The sequence below is a fragment of the Trachypithecus francoisi genome, unplaced genomic scaffold (assembly GCF_009764315.1).
Source record: "Trachypithecus francoisi isolate TF-2019V2 unplaced genomic scaffold, Tfra_2.0 Lachesis_group12, whole genome shotgun sequence".
NCBI lineage: Eukaryota > Metazoa > Chordata > Mammalia > Primates > Cercopithecidae > Trachypithecus > Trachypithecus francoisi.
In genome coordinates this window covers 32,955,889-32,981,896 of record NW_022681457.1, presented here as the reverse complement: position 1 = coordinate 32,981,896, position 26,008 = coordinate 32,955,889, and positions in this window count along the sequence as shown.

The window sequence follows — 26,008 nt, the reverse complement described above, 5'->3', positions numbered from 1 at the left end:
CCACATTTTCTTTGTCCAGCCTGTCACTGATGGGCATTTGGGTTGGTTCCAAGTCTTTGCTCTTGTGAATAGTGCTGCAATAAACAGACATGTGCATGTGTCTTTATAGTAGAATGCTTTGTAGTCCTTTCGGTATATACCCAGTAATGCGATTGTGGGGTCAAATGGTATTTCTGGTTCTAGATCCTTGAGGAATTGCCACACTCTCTTCCACAACAGTTGAACTAATTTACCCTCCCACCAACAGTGTAAAAGCATTCCTATTTCTCCACATCCTCTCCAGCATCTTTTGTTTCCTGACTTTTTAATGATTGCCATTCTAACTGGCGCGAGATGGCATCTCATTGTGGCTTTGATTTGTATTTCTCTAATGACCAGCAGTGATGACCTTTTTCTCATATGTTTGTTGGCCGCATAAATTTCTTTTGAGAAGTGCCTGTTCACATCCTTCTCCAACTTTTTGATGGGATTTGTTTGTTTTTTCTTGGAAATTTGTTTTTAGCAGTGTTTTGTAGTTCTCCTTGTAGAGGTATTTTGCCTCTTAGTTTAGGTATATTCTTCAGTATTTTATTCTTTTTGCAGCTATGGTAAAAGGGGTTCAGTTCTTTATTTGATTGTCTTTATTTGGTTGCTGTTGGAGTATAGAAGAGCTACTGATTTGTGTACATTAATTTTGTATCCAGAAACTCTACTGTATTATTTTATCAGTTCTTGGAGCTTTCTGAAGGAGTCTTTAGGGTTTTCAAGGTAAACGATTATATCGTCAGCAAACAGTGACAATTTGACTTCCTCTTTACCGATTTGGATGCCTCTTTTATTTCTTTCTCTTGTCTGATTGCTCTGCCTAGGACTTCCAGTACAATGTTGAAGAGGAGTGGTGAGAGTGGGCATCCATGTATTTTTCCAGTTCTCAGAGAGAATGCTTTCAGCTTTTCCCTATTCAGTACTATGTTGGTTGTGGGTTTGTCATTGATGGCTTTTATTACACTGAGGTATGTCCTTGTGTGCCAATTTTGCTGAGAGCTATAATCGTAAAGCAATGCTGGATTTTGTCAAATGCTTTTCCTGCATCTATTGAGATGATCATGCGATTTTTGTTTTTAATTCTGTTTATGTGGTGTGTCACATTCATTGACTCGCATATGTTAAACAATTCCTGCATCCCTAGTATGAAAACCACTTGATCATGGTGGATTATATTTTTGATATGTTGTTGGATTCAGTTAGCTAGTATTTTGTTAAGGATTTTAGCATCTATATTCATCAAGGATATCAGTCTGTAGTTTTGTCTTTTGGTTATGTCTTTTCCTGGTTTTGGTATTAGGGTAATTTCGGCTTCATAGAACGAATTAGGGAGGGTTAGTTATTTCTCTATCTTGTGGAATAGTGTCAAAAGGATTGGTACCAATTCTTCTTTGAATGTCTGGTAGAATTCTGCTGTGAATCCATCTGGTCCTGGACATTTTTTTGTTGGTAATTTTTAAATTACCACTTCAATCCTGTTGGTTGTTTTTGGTCTGTTCAGGGTGTCTGATTTTTTCCGATTTAAGCTAGCAGGGTTATATTTTTCCAGGAATTTATCCATCTCTTCTAGGTTTTCTAGTTTATGTGTGTAAAGGTGTTAATAGTAGCCTCAATTTATCTTTTGTATTTCAGTGGTGTCAGTTGTAATGTCTCCTGTTTCATTTCTTAATGAGGTTACTTGGATTTTCTCTCTTCTTGGTTAGTCTTGCTAATGATCTATCAATTTTATTTATCTTTTCAGAGAACCAGTTTTTTGTTTCATTTATCTTTTATATTTTTGTTTGTTTGTTTGTTTCAGTTTCATTCAGTTCTGCTCTGATCTTTGTTATTTCCTTTGTTCTGTTCGGTTTGTGCTTGGTTTGTTCTTGTTTCTCTAGTTCCTTGAGGTATGGCCTTTGAATGTCAGTTTGTGCTCTTTCAGTCTTTTTGATATAGGTGTTTAGGGCTATGAACTTTCCTGTTAGAACTGTTTTTGCTGTACACCGGAGGTTTTGATCGGTTGTGTCATTATTGTGGTTCAGTTCAAAGAATTTTTAAATTTCCATCTTGATTTCTTTTGTGCCTCAGTGCTCATTCAGCAGCAGGTTATTTTATTTCCATATATTTGCATGGTTTTAAAGGTTCCTTTTGGAGTTGATTTCCAGTTTTATTCCACTGTGGTCTGAGAGAGGGCTTGATATAATTTCAAACTGGATCCTCATCTCTCACCTTATATAAAAATCAACTCAAGATGAATTAAGGACTTAAATCTAAGACCTGAAACTATAAAAATTCTAGAAGATAACACTAAAAAAACCCTTCTAGACATTGGCTTAGGCAAAGATTTCATGACCAAGAACCTAAAAGCAAATGCTTTCTAAAGCATTAACTTTAGTTAAGTTGGGACTTAATTAAACTAACGAGCTTTTGCACGGCCAAAGGCATAGCCAGCAGAGTAAACAGACAACCCACAGAGTGGGAGAAAATCTTCACAATCTATACATCTGACAAAAGACTAATATGCAGCATCTACAATGAACTCAAACAAATTAGCAAACAAACAAACAAACAAACAAAAAAAACCTAATGATCCCATCAAAAAGTGGGCTAAAGACATGAATAGACAATTCTCAGAAAAAGATGTACAACTGACTGACAAACATATGAAAAAATGTTCAACATCACTCATGATAAGGGAAATGCAAATCAAAACCACAATGTGATACCACTTTACTCCTGAAAGAATGGCCGTAATTAAAAAAAAAAAAAAAAAAACAGTAGATGTTGCCATGGATGTGGTGAACAGGGAACACTTCTAGAGATTGCTTAAATAACTAAAAGTAGAACTACCATTTGTTCCAGCAATCCTACTACTGGGTATCTACCCAGAGGAAAAGAAGTCATCATACGAAAAGATATTTGCACATGCATGTTTATAGCAGCACAATTTGCAATTGCAAAGTCATAGAACCAACCCAAATGTCCATCAGTTAACAAGTGGATAAAGAAATTGTGGTATGGCCGGGCATGGTGGCTCACTCCTGTAATCCCAGCACTTTGGGAGGCCGAGGCGGGCGGATCACGAGGTCAGGAGATCAAGACCACGGTGAAACCCCGTCTCTACTAAAAACACAAAAAATTAGCCAGGCATGGTGGCAGCTGTAGTCCCAGCTACTCGGGAGCTGAGGCAGGAGAATGGCGTGAACCCAGGAGGCGGAGCTTGCAGTGAGCAGAGATGGCGCCACTGCACTCCAGCCTGGGCAACAGAGCTAGACTTCCTCTCACAGAAAAAAAAAAAAAAAAAGAAATTGTGGTATATTTATACCATGGAATACTATTCAGCCATAAAAAGGAATGCATTAATAGCATTCACAGTGACCTGGATGAGGTCAGAGACTATTATTCTAAGTGAATTAACTCAGGAATGAAAAACCAAACAGCATATGTTCTCACTGAGATGTTGGAGCTAAGCTATGAGGACGCAAAGGCATAAGAGTGATTCAGTGGACTTTGGGGACTGTTGGGGAAAGACTGGGAGGGGGCAAGGTATAAAAGACTACAAATATGGTGCAGTGTCTACTGCTTGGGTGATGGGTGCACCAAAATCTCACAAATAACCACTAAAGAACTTATTCATGTAACCAAATACCACCTGTACACCAACAACTTACAAAAAATAAAATAAAATAGATCAATCAAAGAAGATCTAAATAAATGGAGAGATAATCTATTTTAAGGGACTGTAAGATTCAATATGAAGGACAGCAGGGGATGCAGAGCAATATAATCTTTCTTTTATTCATATTCACTGGGAAACTAAAATAGCACAGCCACTTTGTTCTTTTATTTATTGTTATTTTTTAATTGACAATAATAGCATATATTACAGGGTACAGTGTGAACCTTTAATACATGTATACATGTGGAATTATTAAATCAGTCTAATGTATCTCTCACCTCAAATACTTATCCTACCATTGCAATGAGAACATGTAAATTTTACTCTTAGCTACTTTGAAATACACAATAAATTATTTTCTACTATAGTCACAAAAAAGAGTGATATTAGCAGAAAGAATACCAACTGGCCCTCAAAGGGCCAGAGATAGTACACAATTTAAAGAGGACTTTTGACTCCACAAATTTTGCATCAGTGAACAGACAGAAAAATATGCAGCTGCAAACACAATTAGTACTTGAAAGGCAGTACTACCAATCAGTACTTGGAAGGCAGAAGTAAAAGTCTAAACTTTTATGCCAAGAGACAGAGAATCAATCTTGAGCAGCAACATGACTGAGAGCTAATCCAGAGTCTGCCAGTATGTGCCAAGCAGGACTTCCTGGTGCCTCCTGTCTTCTCCTTTTTTAAACATGAATTTACAGCAGTTACCTTGTGTCTTTCCTAAAATTATATATTGGGTAGTATTTGGATATGGGACATAAGCTCACAAGTCTTAAGATTTAGAGGAACTATACTCAAGGAGCTGTACTTAATAAACAATATCCAAGAAACTTCACCTGACTCTGGACTTAAATTAGATGGTAAAATTCTGCACCTTGAAATGCTGGTATAATGTGAATCAGACATTTAGGGAGCCCTGGGAGAGGTTGGATGTTTTTGAATGTGGGAAGAACGTAAATAATTTGTGGCTACAGGTGTACTGTGGTGTTTGTTTGTTTTTCACATTTATTATAATCCATGAACCTTCTTGGACACATTATTATCATCCAGAGTCTGTAGTTTACATTGAGGTTCACTTTTACTATTGTACCTTCTATAGGCTTGGACAGATGCATGATGACATGTACCCACCATTATAGTACCATACAAAAATAGTTTTAACAGCTTAAAATATCACTGTGCTTTGCCTATTTATCTCTTTCTACTCCCAATCCCTATTCTTTTTACAGTCTTCTTAGGTTTGCCTTTTCTAGAATATCATATAGTTGGAATAACAGTTTGTAGCCTTTTCAGAATGACTTCTTTCACCTAGTGATATGCTTTAAAGAGTCTTCCATGTATTTTCATGGTTTGATGCTCATTTCTCTTTAGGACTGAGCAATATTCAATTGTCTGGATGTACCACAGTTTATTTATCCATTCACCTACTAAGGGGCATCTTAATTGCTTCCAAGTTTTGACAATTATAAATAAAGCTGCTAAAAACATCCATGTGCAAATTTGTGTTGGGACATGCTTTTTTATTCATCTGTGTAAATACCAAAAAGTGCAATTGGTGGATTATATATTCTTAATTTATTCTTAATTTTGTAAGAAATGGCCAAACTGTTTTCCAAAATGGCTGCACCATTTTGCGTTTACCCCTAACAGTGAATGAGAGCTCCTATTGTTCCCCTTGCTCACTAGCATTTTTGATATTGTCAGAATTCTGGATTTTTGGCCACTCTAATAGGCATGTAGTGTCATCTCATTGTTGTTTTAATTTATATTTCCATAATGACATATGATGAGGAGCATCTTTTTACATGCTTATGAGATGTCTGTTTTGGTCATTTGCTCACTTTTAACTGGGTGGCTCGCTTTCTTATTGTTAAGTTTTAAGAGTTCTTTATATATTTTGGATTAAGAAATCTTTATGAGATATGTCTTTTGCAAATATTTTCTCCCAATCTTTGGTTTGTCTTCTAAGTCTCTTGGTAGTGTCTTTTACAGAGAAGAAGTTCTTAATTTTAATGAAATCTAGCTTATCATGCCTTTGGTGTTCTATCTAAAAAGTCATCACCATGACCAAGGTATCAAGATTTTCTCTCATGTCATCTCCTACGAGTTTTATAGTTTTGTCTTTTACATGTAGGTCTATGATTCATTTTGAGTTAATTTTTGTAAAATGTATAAAGTCCATGTCTAGATTCATTTTTTTTTTTTTTTGCATGTGGATGTCCAGTTGTTCCAACACTATTTGTTGAAGACACTGTCTTTTCTCCATTGTTTTGCTTTTTCTCATTTGTCAAGATCAGTTGATTATATTCAAGTAGGTCTATTTATGGGCTATTCTGTTCCATTGATTTGTTTGTCTATTCTCTTGCCAATATCACACTTTTTTGAATCCTGCACTTTTTATAGTAAGTCTTGAGGTTGGGTTGTGTCAGTCCTCCTACTTTGTTCTTTTCATTTAATATTGCATTGACTAGTCTGGGTCTTTTGACTCCCCACACAAAAACTTTAAAATCAATTTGTAGATATCCACAGAAAACTTGCTGATATTTTAATTGGGATTGCATTGAATCTATAGATCAAGATGAGGAGAACTTATATCTTGACACTACTGAGTCTTCCTGTCCATAAACATGGAAAATCTCTCCATTTATTTAGTTCGTCTTTCATTTATTTGTATCAGCTCTATAGCTTGCCTCATATAGATTTTACACATATTTTGCTTAATTTATTCCTAAGTACTTCAATTTTGGGGTACTAATATAAATGGTATTATAGTTTTAATTTCAAATTCTACTTGTTCATAGCTGGTATATAAGAAAACAAATGATTCCTTTATATTAACCTTGTGTCTTGTAACTTTTCTATAATTATTTATTTATTCCACGAGTACAGTGATTTTTTAAAGAAAAAATTTGTTCAGGATTCTTTAATAGCCTTTCTTTCAGGGAGGTAATGGTAACGCTTAATTCCCTTCCTGTTGAGTGTGGGTTGGATTTAGTGACTCACTTCTAATGAACAGATGTGGCAGCAGTGGCAGAATGTGGTTAGGTTATAAAAGACATTGTAGCTCCTCTTTGCTCACTCTGTCTCTTAGATTACTTACTCTGGGAGAAGCTACCTCACATGTTATGAGGACACTCAAACAACCCTTTTAAGGGATGTATATGAGAAGAAATCAAGGACTTCTGCCAACAGCAAGCAAGAAACTGGGACCTGTAGGCAACCGTAATGTGAGTGCAGTAGGATGCCTTAGTTACTTACTGCTGTATGTAAAAAAATCACTACAAATGCAGCAGCTTGAAATAGGATAAATTTATTATCTCACTTTTTCTGCGGGTGAGAAGTACAGGTGTAGCTAAACTAGAATATCTGTTAAGAGTCTCATGAGGCTATATACAGTGTCAGCCAGATTGAGTTCTCATCTATAGGGTTGATGAGGGAAGAATCTACTTCCATGCTCAATCAGGTTATTGACAGAAATCATCTCCTTGAAGTTATAAGACCACTGGGTCCCGGCTTCTTGCTGTCATTGGCTGGAGGTTTCCTTTAGTTTCTAGAGGATATCTGTAGTTTCTAGAGTCCATCTGCAGGACCATGCCATATGGAACTTTTCAACATGGCCACTTACATCATTAAACCAGCAAGGAGACTCTAGAGTGAGTCTGCAAGCAAGCTAGAGTATTATATAACATAACATAATCATGGGAGGGGCATCCTACCACCAGTGCTATGTTCTATTGGTTAGAGGCAAATCACAGGTCCCATCCATGCTCACAGGAGAGAATTACGCAAACGCATGAACACCAGGAGGCAGGAGTCATGTAGTAAGTGTCACAAGGGGTCTGTCTGCACACAGTCTTTGTATAATTAGTTGAGAACACCCCTGAACAAAGTGAGCGTGACAACATGATATCTAAAACCAGAAGAATGACATATGAACAGAAACTTGAGGTTGTAAATAGGATACAAAAAATTACAGTGTTTATAAATTTGAATTACTTTTATTTATGAATCAGATAAGATAACAACTTAAAGAATGCTGTAAATTACTCTTTTCTTTCAGAAGAACCATCTATTCAACTAGGAAATATTTATTTAGCATCTACCATATGTTAGACAGCTGGAAGTAGATTAATTTCTTTTTAAAAAGGAAAAGGAAGAGAGAAAAACACACTACTTGTTTTCATGGAGTGGCCATATCTAAACAAGAAAAAAATAAAAGAATTTCAACTTAAATTCTGGCTATATATAGCTAAATAATTCAGTTAGAAATTCTGAAGTTATGTATTTTTTAAAATTACTGCTACAGACACGTTGAATATATTAATTAGAAATAATGTTTACGTTAATTAGAATCAGATTGAAAAGAGCAAAAACTTGAACATTTGATTCAATAGGAAAATGAGGAGAAAGGATTTCTTTTTGTGGCAGCATAAAGAGGTAGGCAGATGCTCTCGGCACAAAATAAACTAACAAATTGGGTTAATTGTCAAGACACCACTTTAAGACTGGAGGTTGATCAAACTCAGATGATAAGTTGATAGTCATTACTGAAAACTGTTACAGCTTTAGGTAAAAACAGCAGGAGACTGTGGCTTTCTTGCTTGTGGATATTCCCATTCTTTCAGCTCAGTTAATGGTCAATGAAGACCATAGTTTTACCAATGAGAGACTTTTTGCAAAAAAAAAGGTGGGGGGCGGGGGACAGACTAAATTTGGAATAGGGCCAAAACCCCTTGGCTCTGTCATTTAAGAGACAAATTTAGTAGAAAATAAATGAAAAAACTTATGGTTCTGATAGGCCAATATTTTAGTCCAGTCGGAGAATGAAGTGAGCCTGCCAGAAATGTAGTGGGTAGATCATGGAAATGAGAGAGCCATATAAGGTCTAATGTATGACACATTCTTGACTTGGCAGCTAACCACTTGCATTTATGGTGGACACTTGAGAGAGCCCATTAAAAAGTAAAAGCCAAAGCAGATGTGAAAACTAGCTGCACTTTTGAATGTACTCTGCAATCCACACACATATCAATTGTCAAAGGTATTGAGCATAACCACAACTCAAATCAGTGGCTGATCCTTCAGCAACAGACACAGGAGGAAACTTTAGAAAGTGAAGCTAAAAAATTAAAATGAAAAATGGACAAATTCTGCAGCTTAAGTCCAGATGAGTTACTGAATAATATTTTTAAAAAAGAAAAACAGGTTGGGTGCGGTGGCTCACTCCTGGAGTCCCAGAACTTTGGGAGGCCAAGGTGGGCGGATCACCTGAGGTCAGGAGTTTGAGAACAACCTGGTCAACATGGTGAAACCCTGTCTCTACTAAAAATACAAAAATGAGGCCATGCACAGTGGCTCACAACTGTAATCCCAGCACTTTGGAAGGCCAAAGCAGGTGGATCACCTGAGTCCAGGAGTTCAAGACCAGTCTGGACAACATGGTGAAACCCTGTCTCTACTAAAAATACAAAAAATAATTAGCCAGGTGTGGTGGCAGATGTCTGTAATCCCAGCTACTCGGGAGGCTGGGGCAGGGAGAATTGCTTGAACCCGGCAGGTGGAGGTTGCAGTGAGCCGAGATTGCACTGCTGCACTCTAGCCTGGGCAACAGAGCGAGACTCCATTTCAAAAAAATAAGAAAAAGAAAAAGAAAAACATGTATAAAAAAATCCAGGGTTGCTGCCAAATACAATTCATTACCTAAAATGTCCAATTTTCAGCTCAAAATTGTAAGACATGAAAAGAAACAGAAAAATGTTCTCATTCTCAGAAACAAAAAGATCTGTCAATAGAAATGGTCTGAGTGTACTCTATACTATATTTTAGAAACAAAGATTTTAAAAGTTATTGTATGTTAAGAAAATTAATGAAAACTATGATTAAGGAATTAAAGGAAAATATGGTAACAATGACTTCACAAAGCATAAATCGCAAGAGAGAAATATAAGTTATTTGTAATAGGAATTCGATACTTGAAAAACATACTAATAGAAATGTTTAAAAAAAAATGACTAGATAGGCCTAACAGCCCATTTGAGATGACAGAAGAATGGATTCATGACCACAAAAAGAATTAGTAGAAATTGTATTATATGAAGAACAACGAGAAAAAAGATGGAAGAAAAAATTAATTAATATCAGAAAAATCTCCAAATTTAATGAAAAACATTAATATACAGATCTGAGAAGCTTAACAAACCTCAGGAAGGATAAACACAAAGAGATTTACACTTAGACTTATCATAGTCAAACTGTACAAAGATGAAGACAATCAAAAGTGGAAAGAGGAAAACAACTCATATACAGGGAAACAACATGATTAAAGGTTGCTCATCCTTCGAGACAATTGAGAATGGAATGCAGTGGGCTGATAGAGTGCTGAAAGAAAAGCAAAGAACCAAAAACTGCCAATCCAGAATTACATAACCAGCAAAACTATTGATAGAAAATGAAACTAAAATAATGACATTCCCAGCTAAACAAATCTGTGAGAAGTTCTTGCTGGCAAACCTAACCTAACCTAAAATAAATACATGAATGAATGAATGAATGAATGAATAAATAAATAAATAACATCCTTCAGGCTGAAAGGAAATGACAGCAGACAGTAACTCAAATTTAAAAGAAATAAAAAGCAGAGAAATGGTAAATATGCAAGTAAATATATAACTGAAAGGAAGGAGGGAGGGAGACAGGAGAGAGAGAGAGAGACAGAGAGAGAGAGAAAATTAAATTCCTTTTTGATTCTCTGAATTTTTCAGAGAGAATTTTTTTAAATTTTCTCCTTGGAATTTTAATCTTATTCAGTGACAGGAAAACTGAACATGGTTGATTCATTTTGATAGCAGCGCCTTTTGCAGACTGTTGGTTTCCACATCCTAGACTCCTAAAGCTGCCCTGAATGCTGCCTCAGTATTTCCTTTGATTATGTGAGCTGCTATGTCTGTCCAATAAATCTCAGTTTGTGCTTACGTTAAGTCCAAAAATTTATGTTGTTGCAACTAAAGGCAGTTACATATTTATTTCTCAAGAAATAACAGTGGTTATTTATTCATCATTTATTCATTTATTTATATATTTATTAAACAACCATTGTGTCAATTTTTCAAATTATATTAGTGAGAACAACAGATATGTTTGTGTTCTTTGGAGTTAACAATTATTTATGTGATCTGAAATTAAACAAAAAAATACTTATTTTTTCAATTAAACACATGATAAACTCTACAAAGGAGAAGATATTATGCGATTATAAAATGGGGCACTTAAAATGAATGGTCAGAAAAGACTTTTCTGACATTTCAGTTGACACTGGAGGATATTTAGCCAGAATCTTTCCCAGGGTTATAAGATTATAGAATACTTAACTAAAGTAGCCATTTGTTAATTGATTATACCTGCACATCATTCCCAAATCCCACAAACACTCTATAAAGAACCACTGCACATTTTTTTCATCTATTCTCTACTTGTCAAATAAAAAAAACCTGTTTATATAAAGCTGATCTCTCCTCAGTCCCTAGAGATGGGCTTAGAGCATATTTACATTGTAGAAACACTCGATGTTATTGATCTGTGAATAGTAGCCTAGTTGGAATCTCTCTTAATAAAAGTTTTCTCCTTCTATATCTTATTAATTGTCAGGAAAAAAATTACATGACTGCAGATATTCAGCATGCCATCTATTTGAAAACAAATTGCATGCCTGAAAGCCACAAAAGAAGGTCAAATGAATAGCCTCAGAGTCATGTTGCCAACATTCTCTACTACTTGAATATTTAGGCCATTATTTTTAATTGCATCTCTAGATACAAAGAGGGTCAATATGCCATATTTTCAAAGTGATGCTTAACACTTAAAAGGATGTACTGTGTGAACTGTGAACAATTTAACAAGTCCAAACTTGAAGCAATCTATAGCTTTTTATGAAACATGTAGTATCTTAGTACCAAATAATATAACATTTGCCAACTAGCAAAATATTACTGATTTTCAAATCTATGTATAGATGGACTCTATTATAAATTGTTTGTAAAATGTTCCTTATCTCAGAGAGATATATAATATAAAATATATCAAAAAAGTATATTTACCATGAAAGAAAATATGTTTTTGTAAAGTTTTATAGCTGCAAAAAAAATGACAACTGTTCCATTGTATGCACTTCTCTGATTTTTAAAAAACATTGTCTTTCACAAACAAAAAAAATGTAATTCTGCCGAATAAAAATATCATTCTCTAAAAATCACTAAGCGGCCAGGCTCAGTGACTCACACCTGTAATCCCAGCACTTTGGGAGGCCAAGGCGGGTGGATCACTTGAGGTCAGGGGTTTGCAACCACCCTGGCCAACATGGCGAAACCCCATCTGTACCAAAAATACAAATATACATATACACAGAGAGAGAGAGAGAGAGAGAGAGAGAGCTGGGTGTGGTGGCAGATGCCTGTAATCCCAGCTACTTGGGAGTCTGAGGCAGGAGAATCGCTTGAACCAGGGAGGCGGAGGTTGCAGTGAGCCAAGATCACACCATTGCATTCCAGCCTGGGTGACAAGAGTGAAATTCTGTCCCACCAAAAAAAAGTCATTAAGCAGTTGTGCAAATAGATTATGGGTACATTTTTCAATAATGAACACAGGTAAATCTGGTATAAAACAAGGTCAGTTCTCAAACTTTGATGCAAACATCAAAACTTGTACTTAAATTTATGGAGGTCTTGAGCTATGCAGAAAGATAATAAATAATATTTGTTTTTATTTATATTATGTATTATATAATATATAATATAAATAAATTGTATTTGTTACAATTTACTGTTAGAAGAATAATAATTTAAAGAAAAGCCAAGACAGTCTTTATTTGTAGAAGTGTTCATTGCATATATATATAATTCAAGAAAATCTATAGACAAATAATTAGAGTTAACAAAAAGTTTTTAAAAGTTACTAGATCTAAAATTAATTCAAAAATACAGAATATCATTTTTAAAGATATTATTTCAACAACAACATTTAAAAAGTATTTAAAAGTAAGTATATGTATGACCTGAAGAAAGAACATTATGACATTTTATTGAAAACATTAAAGGAGGACTAAATATTTGGAGAGTTACATCGTGTTTATATGTTCAATAGCTCAACATCATAAAGATTCTAAAATGTATATATAAGAGCAAAGGAACAGACTATGCAAAGATATTCCTAAAGAAAATAAGTGGGGGCGGAGCAAGATGGCCGAATAGGAGCAGCTCCAGTCTCCAACTCCCAGCGCGAGCGACACAGAAGACCGGTGATTTCTGCGTTTTCAACTGAGGTACTGGGGTCATCTCGCTAGGGAGTGCCGGACAATCGGTGCTGGTCAGCTGCTGCAGCCTGACCAGCGTGAGCTGAAGCAGGGCGAGGCATCGCCTCACCTGGAAGCGCAAGGGGGAAAGGGATCCCTTTTTCCTAGCCAGGGGAACTGAGACACACAACACCTGGAAAATCGGGTAACTCCCACCCCAATACTGCGCTTTAAGGAAACAGGCACACCAGGAGAATATATCCCACACCTGGCCGGGAGGGTCCCACGCCCACGGAGCCTCCCTCACTGCTAACACAGCCGTCTGCGGCGATCTATCCGCAAGGCAGCAGCGAGGCTGGGGAGGGGCGCCCGCCATTGCTGAGGCTTAAGTAGGTAAACAAAGCCGCTGGAAGCTCGAACTGGGTGGAGCTCACAGCAGCTCAAGGAAGCCTGCCTGTCTCTGTAGACTCTACCTCTGCGGACAGCGCACAGCTGCAGCCCATTAGGGGAAAGAGCAGGGGCGGTGCAGACGCGAACGACTCTGTCTGACAGCTTTGGGGAGAGCCGCGGATCTCCTAACGCGGAGGTTGAGATCCGAAAACGGACAGACTGCCTGCTCAGGTGGGTCCCTGACCCCTGAGTAGCCTAGCTGGGAGACATCCCCCACTAGGGGCAGTCTGACACCCCACACCTCACAGGGTGGCGTCACCCCTGAGAGGAAACTTCCAAAGAAAGAATCAGACAGGTACACTCGCTGTTCAGCAATATTCTATCTTCGGCAACCTCTGCTGCTGATACCCAGGCAAACAGGTCTGGAGTGGACCTCAAGCAATCTCCAACAGACCAACAGACAGTCCTTCTGACTGTCAGACGGAAAACTATCAAACAGGAAGGACACCTATACCAAACCCCATCCGTACGTCACCATCATCAAAGTCCAGAGACAGATAAAACCACAAAGATGGGGAAGAAGCAGGGCAAAAAAGCTGGAAATTCAAAAAATAAGAGCGCATCTCCCCCTGCAAAGGAGCGCAGCCCATCGCCAGCAACGGATCAAAGCTGGTCAGAGAATGACTTTGACGAGATGAGAGAAGAAGGCTTCACTCCATCAAACCTCTCAGAGCTAAAGGAGGAATTACGTACCCAGCGCAAAGAAACTAAAAATCTTGAAAAAAAAGTGGAAGAATTGACAGCTAGATTAATTAATGCAGAGAAGATCATAAACGAAATGACAGAGATGAAAACCATGACACGAGAAATACGTGACAAATGCACAAGCTTCAGTAACCGACTCGATCAACTGGAAGAAAGAGTATCAGCGATTGAGGATCAAATGAATGAAATGAAGCGAGAAGAGAAACCAAAAGAAAAAAGAAGAAAAAGAAATGAACAAAGCCTGCAAGAAGTATGGGATTATGTAAAAAGACCAAATCTACGTCTGATTGGGGTGCCTGAAAGTGAGGGGGAAAATGGAACCAAGTTGGAAAACACTCTTCAGGATATCATCCAGGAGAACTTCCCCAACCTAGTAGGGCAGGCCAACATTCAAATTCAGGAAATACAGAGAACGCCACAAAGATACTCCTCCAGAAGAGCAACTCCAAGACACATAATTGCCAGATTCACCAAAGTTGAAATGAAGGAAAAAATCTTAAGGGCAGCCAGAGAGAAAGGTAGGGTTACCCACAAAGGGAAGCCCATCAGAATAACAGCAGACCTCTCGGCAGAAACTCTACAAGCCAGAAGAGAGTGGGGGCCAATATTCAACGTTCTTAAAGAAAAGAATTTTCAACCCAGAATTTCATATCCAGCCAAACTAAGCTTCATCAGTGAAGAGAAATAAAATCCTTTACAGATAAGCAAATGCTTAGAGATTTTGTCACCACCAGGCCTGCCTTACAAGAGACCCTGAAGGAAGCCCTAAACATGGAAAGGAACAAGCGGTACCAGCCATTGCAAAAACATGCCAAAATGTAAAGACCATCGAGGCTAGGAAGAAACTGCATCAACTAACGAGCAAAATAACCAGTTAATATCATAATGACAGGATCAAGTTCACACATACAATATTAACCTTAAATGTCAATGGACTAAATGCTCCAGTTAAAAGACACAGACTGGCAAACTGGATCAAGAGTCAAGACCCATCAGTCTGCTGTATTCAGGAGACCCATCTCACATGCAGAGACATACATAGGCTCAAAATAAAGGGATGGAGGAAGATCTACCAAGCAAATGGAGAACAAAAAAAAGCAGGGGTTGCAATCCTAGTCTCTGATAAAACAGACTTTAACCATCAAAGATCAAAAGAGACAAGAAGGCCATTACATCATGGTAAAGGGATCAATTCAACAGGAAGAGCTAACTCTCCTAAATATATATGCACCCAATACAGGAGCACCCAGATTCATAAAGCAAGTCCTTAGAGACCTACAAAGAGACTTAGACTCCCATACAATAATAATGGGAGACTTCAACACTCCACTGTCAACATTAGACAGATCAACGAGACAGAAAGTGAACAAGGATATCCAGGAATTGAACTCATCTCTGCACCAAGCGGACCTAATAGACATCTATAGAACTCTCCACCCCAAATCAACAGAATATACATTCTTCTCAGCACCACATCGCACTTATTCCAAAATTGACCACATAATTGGAAGTAAAGCACTCCTCAGCAAATGTACAAGAACAGAAATTATAACAAACTGTCTCTCAGACCACAGTGCAATCAAACTAGAACTCAGGACTAAGAAACTCAATCCAAACCGCTCAACTACATGGAAACTGAACAACCTGCTCCTGAATGACTACTGGGTACATAACGAAATGAAAGCAGAAATAAAGATGTTCTTTGAAACCAATGAGAACAAAGATACAACATACCAGAATCTCTGGGACACATTTAAAGCAGTGTGTAGAGGGAAATTTATAGCACTAAATGCCCACAAGAGAAAGCAGGAGAGATCTAAAATTGACACTCTAACATCACAATTAAAAGAACTAGAGAGGCAAGAGCAAACACATTCAAAAGCTAGCAGAAGGCAAGAAATAACTAAGTTCAGAGCAGAACTGAAGGAGATAGAGTCACAAAAAACCCTCCAAAAATCAATGAATCCAGGAGTTGGTTTTTTGAAAAGATCAACAAAATTGACAGACCGCTAGCTAGACTAATAAAGAAGAAAAGAGAGAGGAATCAAATAGACGCAATAAAAAATGATAAAGGGGATATCACCACCGACCCCACAGAAATACAAACTGCCATCAGAGAATACTATAAACACCTCTACGCAAATCAACTAGAAAATCTAGAAGAAATGGATAATTTCCTGGACACTTACACTCTCCCAAGACTAAACCAGGAAGAAGTTGAATCCCTGAATAGACCAATAGCAGGCTCTGAAATTGAGGCAACAATTAATAGCCTACCCACCAAAAAAAGTCCAGGACCAGATGGATTCACAGCTGAATTCTACCAGAGGTACAAGGTGGAGCTGGTACCATTCCTTCTGAAACTATTTCAATCAATAGAAAAAGAGGGAATCCTCCCTAACTCTTTTTATGAGGCCAACATCATCCTGATACCAAAGCCTGGCAGAGACACAACAAAAAGAGAGAATTTTAGACCAATATCCCTGATGAACATCGATGCAAAAATCCTCAATAAAATACTGGCAAACCGGATTCAGCAGCACATCAAAAAGCTTATCCACCATGATCAAGTGGGCTTCATCCCTGGGATGCAAGGCTGGTTCAACATTCGCAAATCAATAAACGTAATCCAGCATATAAACAGAACCAAAGACAAGAACCACATGATTATCTCAATAGATGCAGAAAAGGCTTTTGACAAAATTCAACAGCCCTTTATGCTAAAAACGCTCAATAAATTTGGTATTGATGGAACGTACCTCAAAATAATAAGAGCTATTTATGACAAACCCACAGCTAATATCATACTGAATGGGCAAAAACTGGAAAAATTCCCTTTGAAAACTGGCACAAGACAGGGATGCCCTCTCTCACCACTCCTATTCAACATAGTGTTGGAAGTTCTGGCTAGGGCAATCAGGCAAGAGAAAGAAATCAAGGGTATACAGTTAGGAAAAGAAGAAGTCAAATTGTCCCTGTTTGCAGATGACATGATTGTATATTTAGAAAACCCCATTGTCTCAGCCCAAAATCTGCTTAAGCTGATAAGCAACTTCAGCAAAGTCTCAGGATACAAAATTAATGTGCAAAAATCACAAGCATTCTTATACACCAGTAACAGACAAGCAGAGAGCCAAATCAGGAATCAACTTCCATTCACAATTGCTTCAAAGAGAATCAAATACCTAGGAATCCAGCTTACAAGGGATGTAAAGGACCTCTTCAAGGAGAACTACAAACCACTGCTCAGTGAAATCAAAGAGGACACAAACAAATGGAAGAACATACCATGCTCATGGATAGGAAGAATCAATATCGTGAAAATGGCCATACTGCCCAAGGTGATTTATAGATTCAATGCCATCCCCATCAAGCTACCAATGACTTTCTTCACAGAATTGGAAAAAGCGGCTTTAAAGTTCATATGGAACCAAAAAAGAGCCCGCATTGCCAAGACAATCCTAAGTCAAAAGGACAAAGCTGGAGGCGTCACGCTACCTGACTTCAAACTATACTACAAGGCTACAGTAACCAAAACAGCATGGTACTGGTACCACAACAGAGATATAGACCAATGGAACAGAACAGAGTCCTCAGAAATAATACCACACATCTACAGCCATCTGATCTTTGACAAACCTGAGAGAAACAAGAAATGGGGAAAGGATTCCTATTTAATAAATGGTGCTGGGAAAATTGGCTAGCCATAAGTAGAAAGCTGAAACTGGATCCTTTCCTTACCCCTTATACGAAAATTAATTCAAGATGGATTAGAGACTTAAATGTTAGACCTAATACCATAAAAACCCTAGAAGAAAATCTAGGTAGTACCATTCAGGACATAGGCATGGGCAAGGACTTCATGTCTAAAACACCAAAAGCAACGGCAGCAAAAGCAAAAATTGACACATGGGATCTAATTAAACTAAAGAGCTTTTGCACAGCCAAAGAAACTACCATCAGAGTGAACAGGCAACCTACAGAATGGGAAAAAATTTTTGCAACCTACTCATCTGACAAAGGGCTAATATCCAGAATCTACCAAGAACTCAAACAAATATACAAGAAAAAAGCAAACAACCCCATCAAAAGTGGGGAAAGGATATGAACAGACATTTCTCAAAAGAAGACATCCATACAGCCACAGACACATGAAAAAATGCTCATCATCACTGGCCATCAGAGAAATGCAAATCAAAACCACAATGAGATACCATCTCACACCAGTTAGAATGGCAATCATTAAGAAGTCAGGAACAACAGGTGTTGGAGAGGATGTGGAGAAATAGGAACACTTTTACACTGTTGGTGGGATTGTAAACTAGTTCAACCATTATGGAAAACAGTATGGCGATTCCTCAAGGATCTAGAACTAGATGTACCATATGACCCAGCCATCCCACTACTGGGTATATACCCAAAGGATTATAAATTACTCTACTACAAAGACACATGCACACGTTTGTTTATTGCGGCACTATTCACAATAGCAAAGACTTGGAATCAACCCAAATGTCCATCTGTGACAGACTGGATTAAGAAAATGTGGCACATATACACCATGGAATACTATGCAGCCATCAAAAGGATGAGTTTGCGTCCTTTGTAGGACATGGATGCAGCTGGAAACCATCATTCTTAGCAAACTATCACAAGAAGAGAAAACCAACACCGCATGTTCTCACTCATAGGTGGGAACTGAACAATGAGATCACTTGACTCGGGAAGGGAACATCACACACTGGGGCCTATCATGGGGAGGGGGGAGGAGGGAGGGATTGCATTGGGGAGTTATACATGATATAAACGTCATGCACATGTACCCTAGAACTTAAAGTATAATAAAAAAAAAAAAAAAAAAAAAAAAAAAAGAAATAAGTGGTGGGATTATCTTACCATAGATATTAGGACAAAGAATAGTAATTAAAACTGTGCCATTTTTTGCAGCTATAAAACTTTATGTTTATAAGATATATTTTCTCTTACAATAAATATATTTTTTCTTTGCTGTATTTTATGTCATATATCTTTTTAAGATACAAAACAGTTTACAAACAATTTACAATACAGTCCACCTTTACTATATCCACTGGAAGTGATATATAGATTTGAAATCAGTAATGTTTTGCTACTTTGCAAATGTATTATTTACTACTAAATACTATGTTTTATCAAAAGCTAGCACAGACATTAACAAATAGTAATGGAACAAAATAAACACTATATCACAGAACAATAAAATATATAATGAATTTTAATGTATGACAAAGTGGCATTGCAAATCAGTGGGTAGTAGAATGGCAAATTCAGTAATTGATCTGGGGTTATCCGGATTAAAAAAATAAATAAATTTTAATTACTATGCTATATAATACATAAAAATTCAGTGTAAGGCTTCATAAAGAGTCAGCTTGGCAAAGTTGAATTATGTTTTCTAGAATTTTCTTTTCTATACGTTTTTAGTGGTTTGTTATGACCACCAAAGAAACTTGTTTGTGATTTGAAAGGAAGAAGAGAACCGTGACTATATGTACTCCCTGAAATTCAATGTAGGTTAGGCCTTCTTGTGGCTCATGCACATTTTTTTGCAATCTACTGGCCAATCTTTTTGGCAAGGAAGCAGCTGAGTCCATAAATCCTCCACCTCCCACGGGATATTTTAAATTACCTTTTCCACAACCTGGGTCAGGTGCCATTGCAGTTCTGTAACAAGAGTGATAGCCAGCATGTCCTATAGATCATCCTCAGCTTCAAGGTTGGTGGCTTGGAGATGAGAAAAGACCGATGCTGACCCAATAAGAAAGGAAGGCAGATTGCAGCTCGTTCTTCCAGTTTCAGTTTTTGCCAACTCTCCCCATTTCATATCTGTCCTTTTCCTACTGCCTGGCCTGTGACTATAGGCTAAGTATCAGATGCAGAAGAAAACAGAACCAAGACTATTTTACCAGATTCTACAGTGATAGAAGATCAAGTTCCTAAATAAATCGCTTATTCTACATCATTCCTGGTGGTTCTGCTTCTCTGATTATATTGACTAATGCATCGCCTTAATGTTTCATAGGCAAAACTATAAAACTTATAAAGGGTAATATAGGGAATATTTTTGTGACTTCAATAGAGAAACTTTTTAAAACAAGACACAAAGCCATAGAAAATGTTATTGACAATTTCAATGGCATTATCATTTTAAAACTTTTGTAAGTGAAAATATATAATTTTAAAATAAAAAGGCAAGTCCTAGACTTGAGAAAATATACTTGCAACACATAAAACAGAAAAAGATCATTATCCAGAATACTAAAAAGCCTTCCTACAAATGAACTCAATGAAAAAATGAGAAAAGGATATAAATAAGAAATTTACCAAGGATTTTAATCTCAAATGGCCAATAAACCTATTAAAAGATGATTTACCTCAGTGATAATTAGATAAATGTCAAGTAAAAGCACAATAAAATACCTTTCACACCTATTGTTTGGCAAAACTTAAGAACTCTGACAATATCATGTGTTGGCAAAAATGTGGATAAAGGGCAACATTAATATACTGTTCATAGGAATATAAACTCATGCAACCACCTTGAGGAAAAATTTTGCAGTAACTAATAAATTTGAAGGTGTAAATACCCTAGCCCAGCAAACCATCCCTAGGTATATACCATAAATAAACTTTTATTTGTATAACCAAACAGACATATATATTTTTAAAAGGTGACTTCTTAGTAGGATTGTTTACAATAGCAAATATTGGAAACTAATTTTCCATTAACATGAGCTAGATAATGTATTGTATTAAATGTTTATAATACTATGCAACAGTGAAAAGCAATTAGCCAAAGTTACATGAATGAATATGGATAAATCTCATAAACATAATGTGAAAATGATAAAAACTACAGAAGAATACTTGAAGATTGATGCCATTTATATGTAAGTAAAGCCAGATAAAAGAATATTATAGGGGCCGGGCGCGGTGGCTCAAGCCTGTAATCCCAGCACTTTGGGAGGCCGAGACGGGCAGATCACGAGGTCAGAAGATCGAGACCATCCTGGCTAACACGGTGAAACTCCGTCTCTACTGAAAAAAAAAAAAAAAAACAAAAAACTAGCCGGGCAAGGTGGTGGGCGCCTGTAGTCCCAGCTACTCGGGAGGCTGAGGCAGGAGAATGGCGTAAACCCGGGAGGCGGAGCTTGCAGTGAGCTGAGATCCGGCCACTGCACTCCAGCCTGGGTGACAGAGCGAGACTCCGTCTCAAAAAAAAAAAAAAAAAAAAAAAGAATATTATATAAATACTATATATTTAAGATATACATAGGTTAAAAATGTATATGTATGGAAATGAAAACACCAGATTCAAGATAGTAATTATCTTGGTGGGAAAGGAAGTGAGTTGTAGAGAGGAAAAAGATTCAGGAGGGCTGCAAGGGGGCGGTAACTCTATTGGTAGGTTTAATTTCTTAGGTTAAAGGAGTCCCTGCAGAAGATGAAGATAGATCTCCTAGACTGAAGATTCCTAAAAGACTTCCAGACATACTGCAGAACTGGTCAACTAACAGAGATGCTGTCTCTGCCACAATTAAGTTGCTGCTGAGTCATAAAGCTACCACTACAGCTGTCAGCTCCCGAGCCACACTGCCAGAAACACACGTGAAACACATTTACAAGTATTTACAGCACCACAATCAGGAAGCACTGAATCAGGAAGTTGCCATCACAGCCATTGACTCCAGTTCCAGCAAATGGATGCCCTGAACTCTACCTCTTTCCCCATATAACTCAGTTCTGAATCACAACTTCACACAGATGCATTCAACTGATTGAGCTTCCGTCATATATTTAAGCACTGGCCAAAAGGAAGCCTACAAAATACAGGTTTGTTCGTTTTTTTCTCAGCAAAATAAAAACAAGAGTGAGGAACTCTCAGGAGAAAAGATTATTCAAAAACTTGTAAGCAGATTGTAATGATAGATGTTTACTAAAGTGAGAGTAAAATTTCAGCTTTGTATCTGTATCCTTCTACACTATCTGTGTGCTTTTTTTTAACCAACAGTGTACGTTTTTTGTTTGTTTGTTTTACCATGTCACAGAAATTGCTGGTTGCCTCTCAATATGTAGCTGATCTTCTTTCTCATTAACAGAAAGAGAACGTAGCTAATGAAATATAAGCAAGACTTTTATGTGCTAATTCCAAGAAGTCTCCTTAAGGGGAAAGGAGAGGCCCTTCTTGGTCCCCTCATTGGGACCAAGCAATTACATTGCTGGAATGTAAATGTAATTATTACCAATTTGACCAACCACTTTAAATCACAGTCAATATGTTAAAGATGGTTGGCAAGCTAGAATGAACCTAGATCTCTTCTGAAAGTGGCGCTAAGCCTGGAACTAACTGTGGGCATGTTTACATAATAGAGAAATAAATGTTTGTCTTGTTTAAGCCACTTTGGGGGCAAATGGGGTTGGGTTCTTTATTACTGGCAGTGTAACTTGATTCTAACTGATATAGAAAGTAGTATCATTAAAGTCTACTTAAAAATTAATCTAAAGAACAGCTAAGTAGACAAACATTTGAAACCTGGGAATTAAGGGTCTTGCCCTTTTACAAATCCCTATAGCAAAATTCCACAGGAATTTCCCTATTATTTTGGAGGAGTTATTCAGTATATAAGTTTCACTTCTTTCCAAAGAGTTATATTGTCTTCTCTCTAGCCTATCAAGTTTCTCAATACTATTCTTACAAATTCTACTCTGAAACTGCAAATAAGGTTTAGAAGATCATATCAAATGCTAACTGTGGTGTACTAATTATTTCTCAGTTCTTGCTTTTACTTCCCTGTTAATACATCCTTAAATTAAATTTTATTATTATATTTTACCTTAGTTAATCTAATTATTGATAATAATACTTTAACACAAACCCACCCTGTCATAGACACTGGGTTAGGTGCTGCAGATATAATGATGAATAAAAGTCCTGTGCACATGATAAGCTCACAGTGTAACAGGAGAAGATGGGCACAAAAACCTTTACTAGATATTGTAACAAGTGTTAAAAACGCTATTTTTAAGGCACTAAAGAGCTAATTGGGGAATCACATCCTACTCATAGCTGATTCACCTTTAGTGCTCCAACTCTGATTTCTTGTTCTTTTTTAAAATTTCTTAAAGTGGTGCCTATTTCCCTCATAATATAACTATATATCCTGGTACTGATTTCTAGATATGTATCATTTTGGATGAACACTTTATAGTGAGTGTTTTTAAAATATCAAAGTTATGAACTCTATTCATACCTTTGAAGTGGAGCAACTTTTCTCTGTAGTTTTAATAATTTGAAAATGTGTCTCAAATAATCAGGTAAAATAGTGTTTTCAGATATATATTGATAAGCATCAAACATCAGTTTTTTACTCAATTGACCACACTTAAAGCATGTCCTCTAGATTACCCGACAATAATTACCTCTTTCTCTTAATTTATAATTACCTTGTTGTGAAATCACATTTTAGAATAATTCTTTCTAAGTCATTAATCTTTAGTTTATGGATGAGAATATGAGACAGAGTCGAATCTTCTTAAAAACTTTCTTCTTTATTAGAATTATCACTGTACCATTATGTAAAAGAACTTTGCATCTGAAAATTGATGGTGTGAGTTATGTATTAAAGCATTTCCTAAGGTATCAGAGTCTTCAGCCTTAGAACTAATATCCATCCCAGCACATTGGGAGATCACCTGAGGTCAGGAGTTCAAGACCAGCCTGGCCAACGTGGCAAAACTCCTTCTCTACTAAAAATACAAAATTTAGCTGGGTGTGGTGGCATGCGCCTGTAATCCCAGCTACTTGGGAGGCTGAGGCAGGAGAATCACTAGAACCTGGAAGGTAGAGGTTGTAGTCAGCCAAGTTCACGCCACTACACTGCAGTCTGGGTGACAACAAGACTCTGTCTCAAAAAAAAAAAAAAAAATTCAGCCTAACTTATTTTTAATGCAGTATAAGAATAATAACTGTACAACAACTAGGAAATTTGGCAGGCCATTATGAGAATTAACAGAGTATTAAGGAAGCCAAAATACTTTAGTAATATTCAGAGTGTGTAAGCACATCATGCCTGACTACCAGCAAAGCCATATATCTCTTATTCAATAAGGCAGTAAAATGCATTATATTTTTAAAGGCCAGATGCTTGGGGGCAAAACAAATGGCTAGCATAAAAGGCCTAAGCCAGCAGATACAATCACATAATGAAAAAAGTTTAGGGAAAGAAGTGGAATGTGAATTGTGTGGCTATCAATAAAAACACAATATTGACACAGTACTTCTTTGGGAGGCAGTGGGGAGATTTCAGGAGGAGTGATAGGCTGAGAAAGCCTGGATCCCAGGAGACACAGGCAGCAGCATTCTAAATGCATCAGCGTTGATGAGGTATACCCTCAGGTAACCTAGCAAATAATGAATTACAATCATCTAACAGAAGCTAAAAATAAGGAATCAACCCAATTTCCCCATCTTTCCCATTGAGCCTAATGCTGGCGGCATTCTGCAAAAATAAAAAACTGTACTACTTAGAATACATTTCAGTTCTTAAAGAATTCTATTACAATAGGTCTTACATATTTGTGTGACTTTAAATATCATTAAAACAGTCACCATAGGTCTTTAGAATTTAAAAAACATGCAGTGCTATTCAAGAACATTGAAAGAAAAATATAAGATACTGTCAGTAATTATCTTTTTGCTAAATTCAGCAAGATTTGCAGTGGAGAATTTCTATTATTAGTCAAGATCATTTATAAAAATAATAAGCATTCATTACATACACTACTTATGTAGTTGGGTTTACTTATAACACATTCATTCAACACAATCATCAAGCCCTTATGTCGCGTACTATGCTATGTTCTACGGAGGAGCAAATTTATAAGAGACGTTAGTGAGGCCTGTGCTAAGGGAGCTTATTGCATAATACAAGAGTTACATGACTAACTAGTTTATAGTGGAGAACATGATGAATACCTGTATGGTTTGAATTTGTGTTCTCACCCAAATCTCATGTCAAATTTTAATCCCCAGTGTTGGTGGAGGGGCCTGGTGGGAGGTGATTGGATCTGGGGGTGGACTTTTCCCTTGCTGTTCTCATGATAGTGAGTTCTCACGAAATCTGTTAGTTTAAGTGCATAGCACCTCCTTCTTCCCCTTCTTCCTCCTGCTCCATCCATGTGGGGTGTACCTGCTTCCCCTTCGCCTTTTGTAAGTTTCCTGAGGCCTCTCCAGTCATGCTTCCTATGCAGCCTGCAGAACAGTGAGCCAATGAAGCCTCTCATCTTTGTAAATTACCCAGTTTCAGGTGGTTCTTTATAGCATTGAGAGAACAGACTAATACAAATACCATTATAAAGGAACAGTAAAAGTGCTATGGTGGTTCAGATGCTGAGGAAAGGAAGAATAATATTTATTCATTCACTCCACAAATATTTCCTCAAGGACTCTTCTTGGCATTGGGGATAAATTAGTAAACAAGTAGTGAGGGACCTAACCCTTTCGTGTTTCATCAATGTTAGCACACTTCATTTTCAAGAGAATGTGGTGAAGCAAGTATTATTAAAAGATGGTGACTATTTTACTATAAGGAGTATAAACAATGGCCTACCAATAGTGTCCAAAGCACACAGCTTGAAATAGAGGAGATTCATTCAGTCTCTCTACTCCTGTCCTCTCTAGAACATAGCCTAAAGTGATAATATCTATCAAAGAAGCAGTCCTATTTGATTTTACTTTTTGGCTGGGGGTAGAAGTTAAAAGGTCCACATAGAAGAAAGAGTTCTCTAGGACTGATATCAGATGTTATTGCACAAGACTATTTCACATAAGAAGTCTTCAAGGTTAC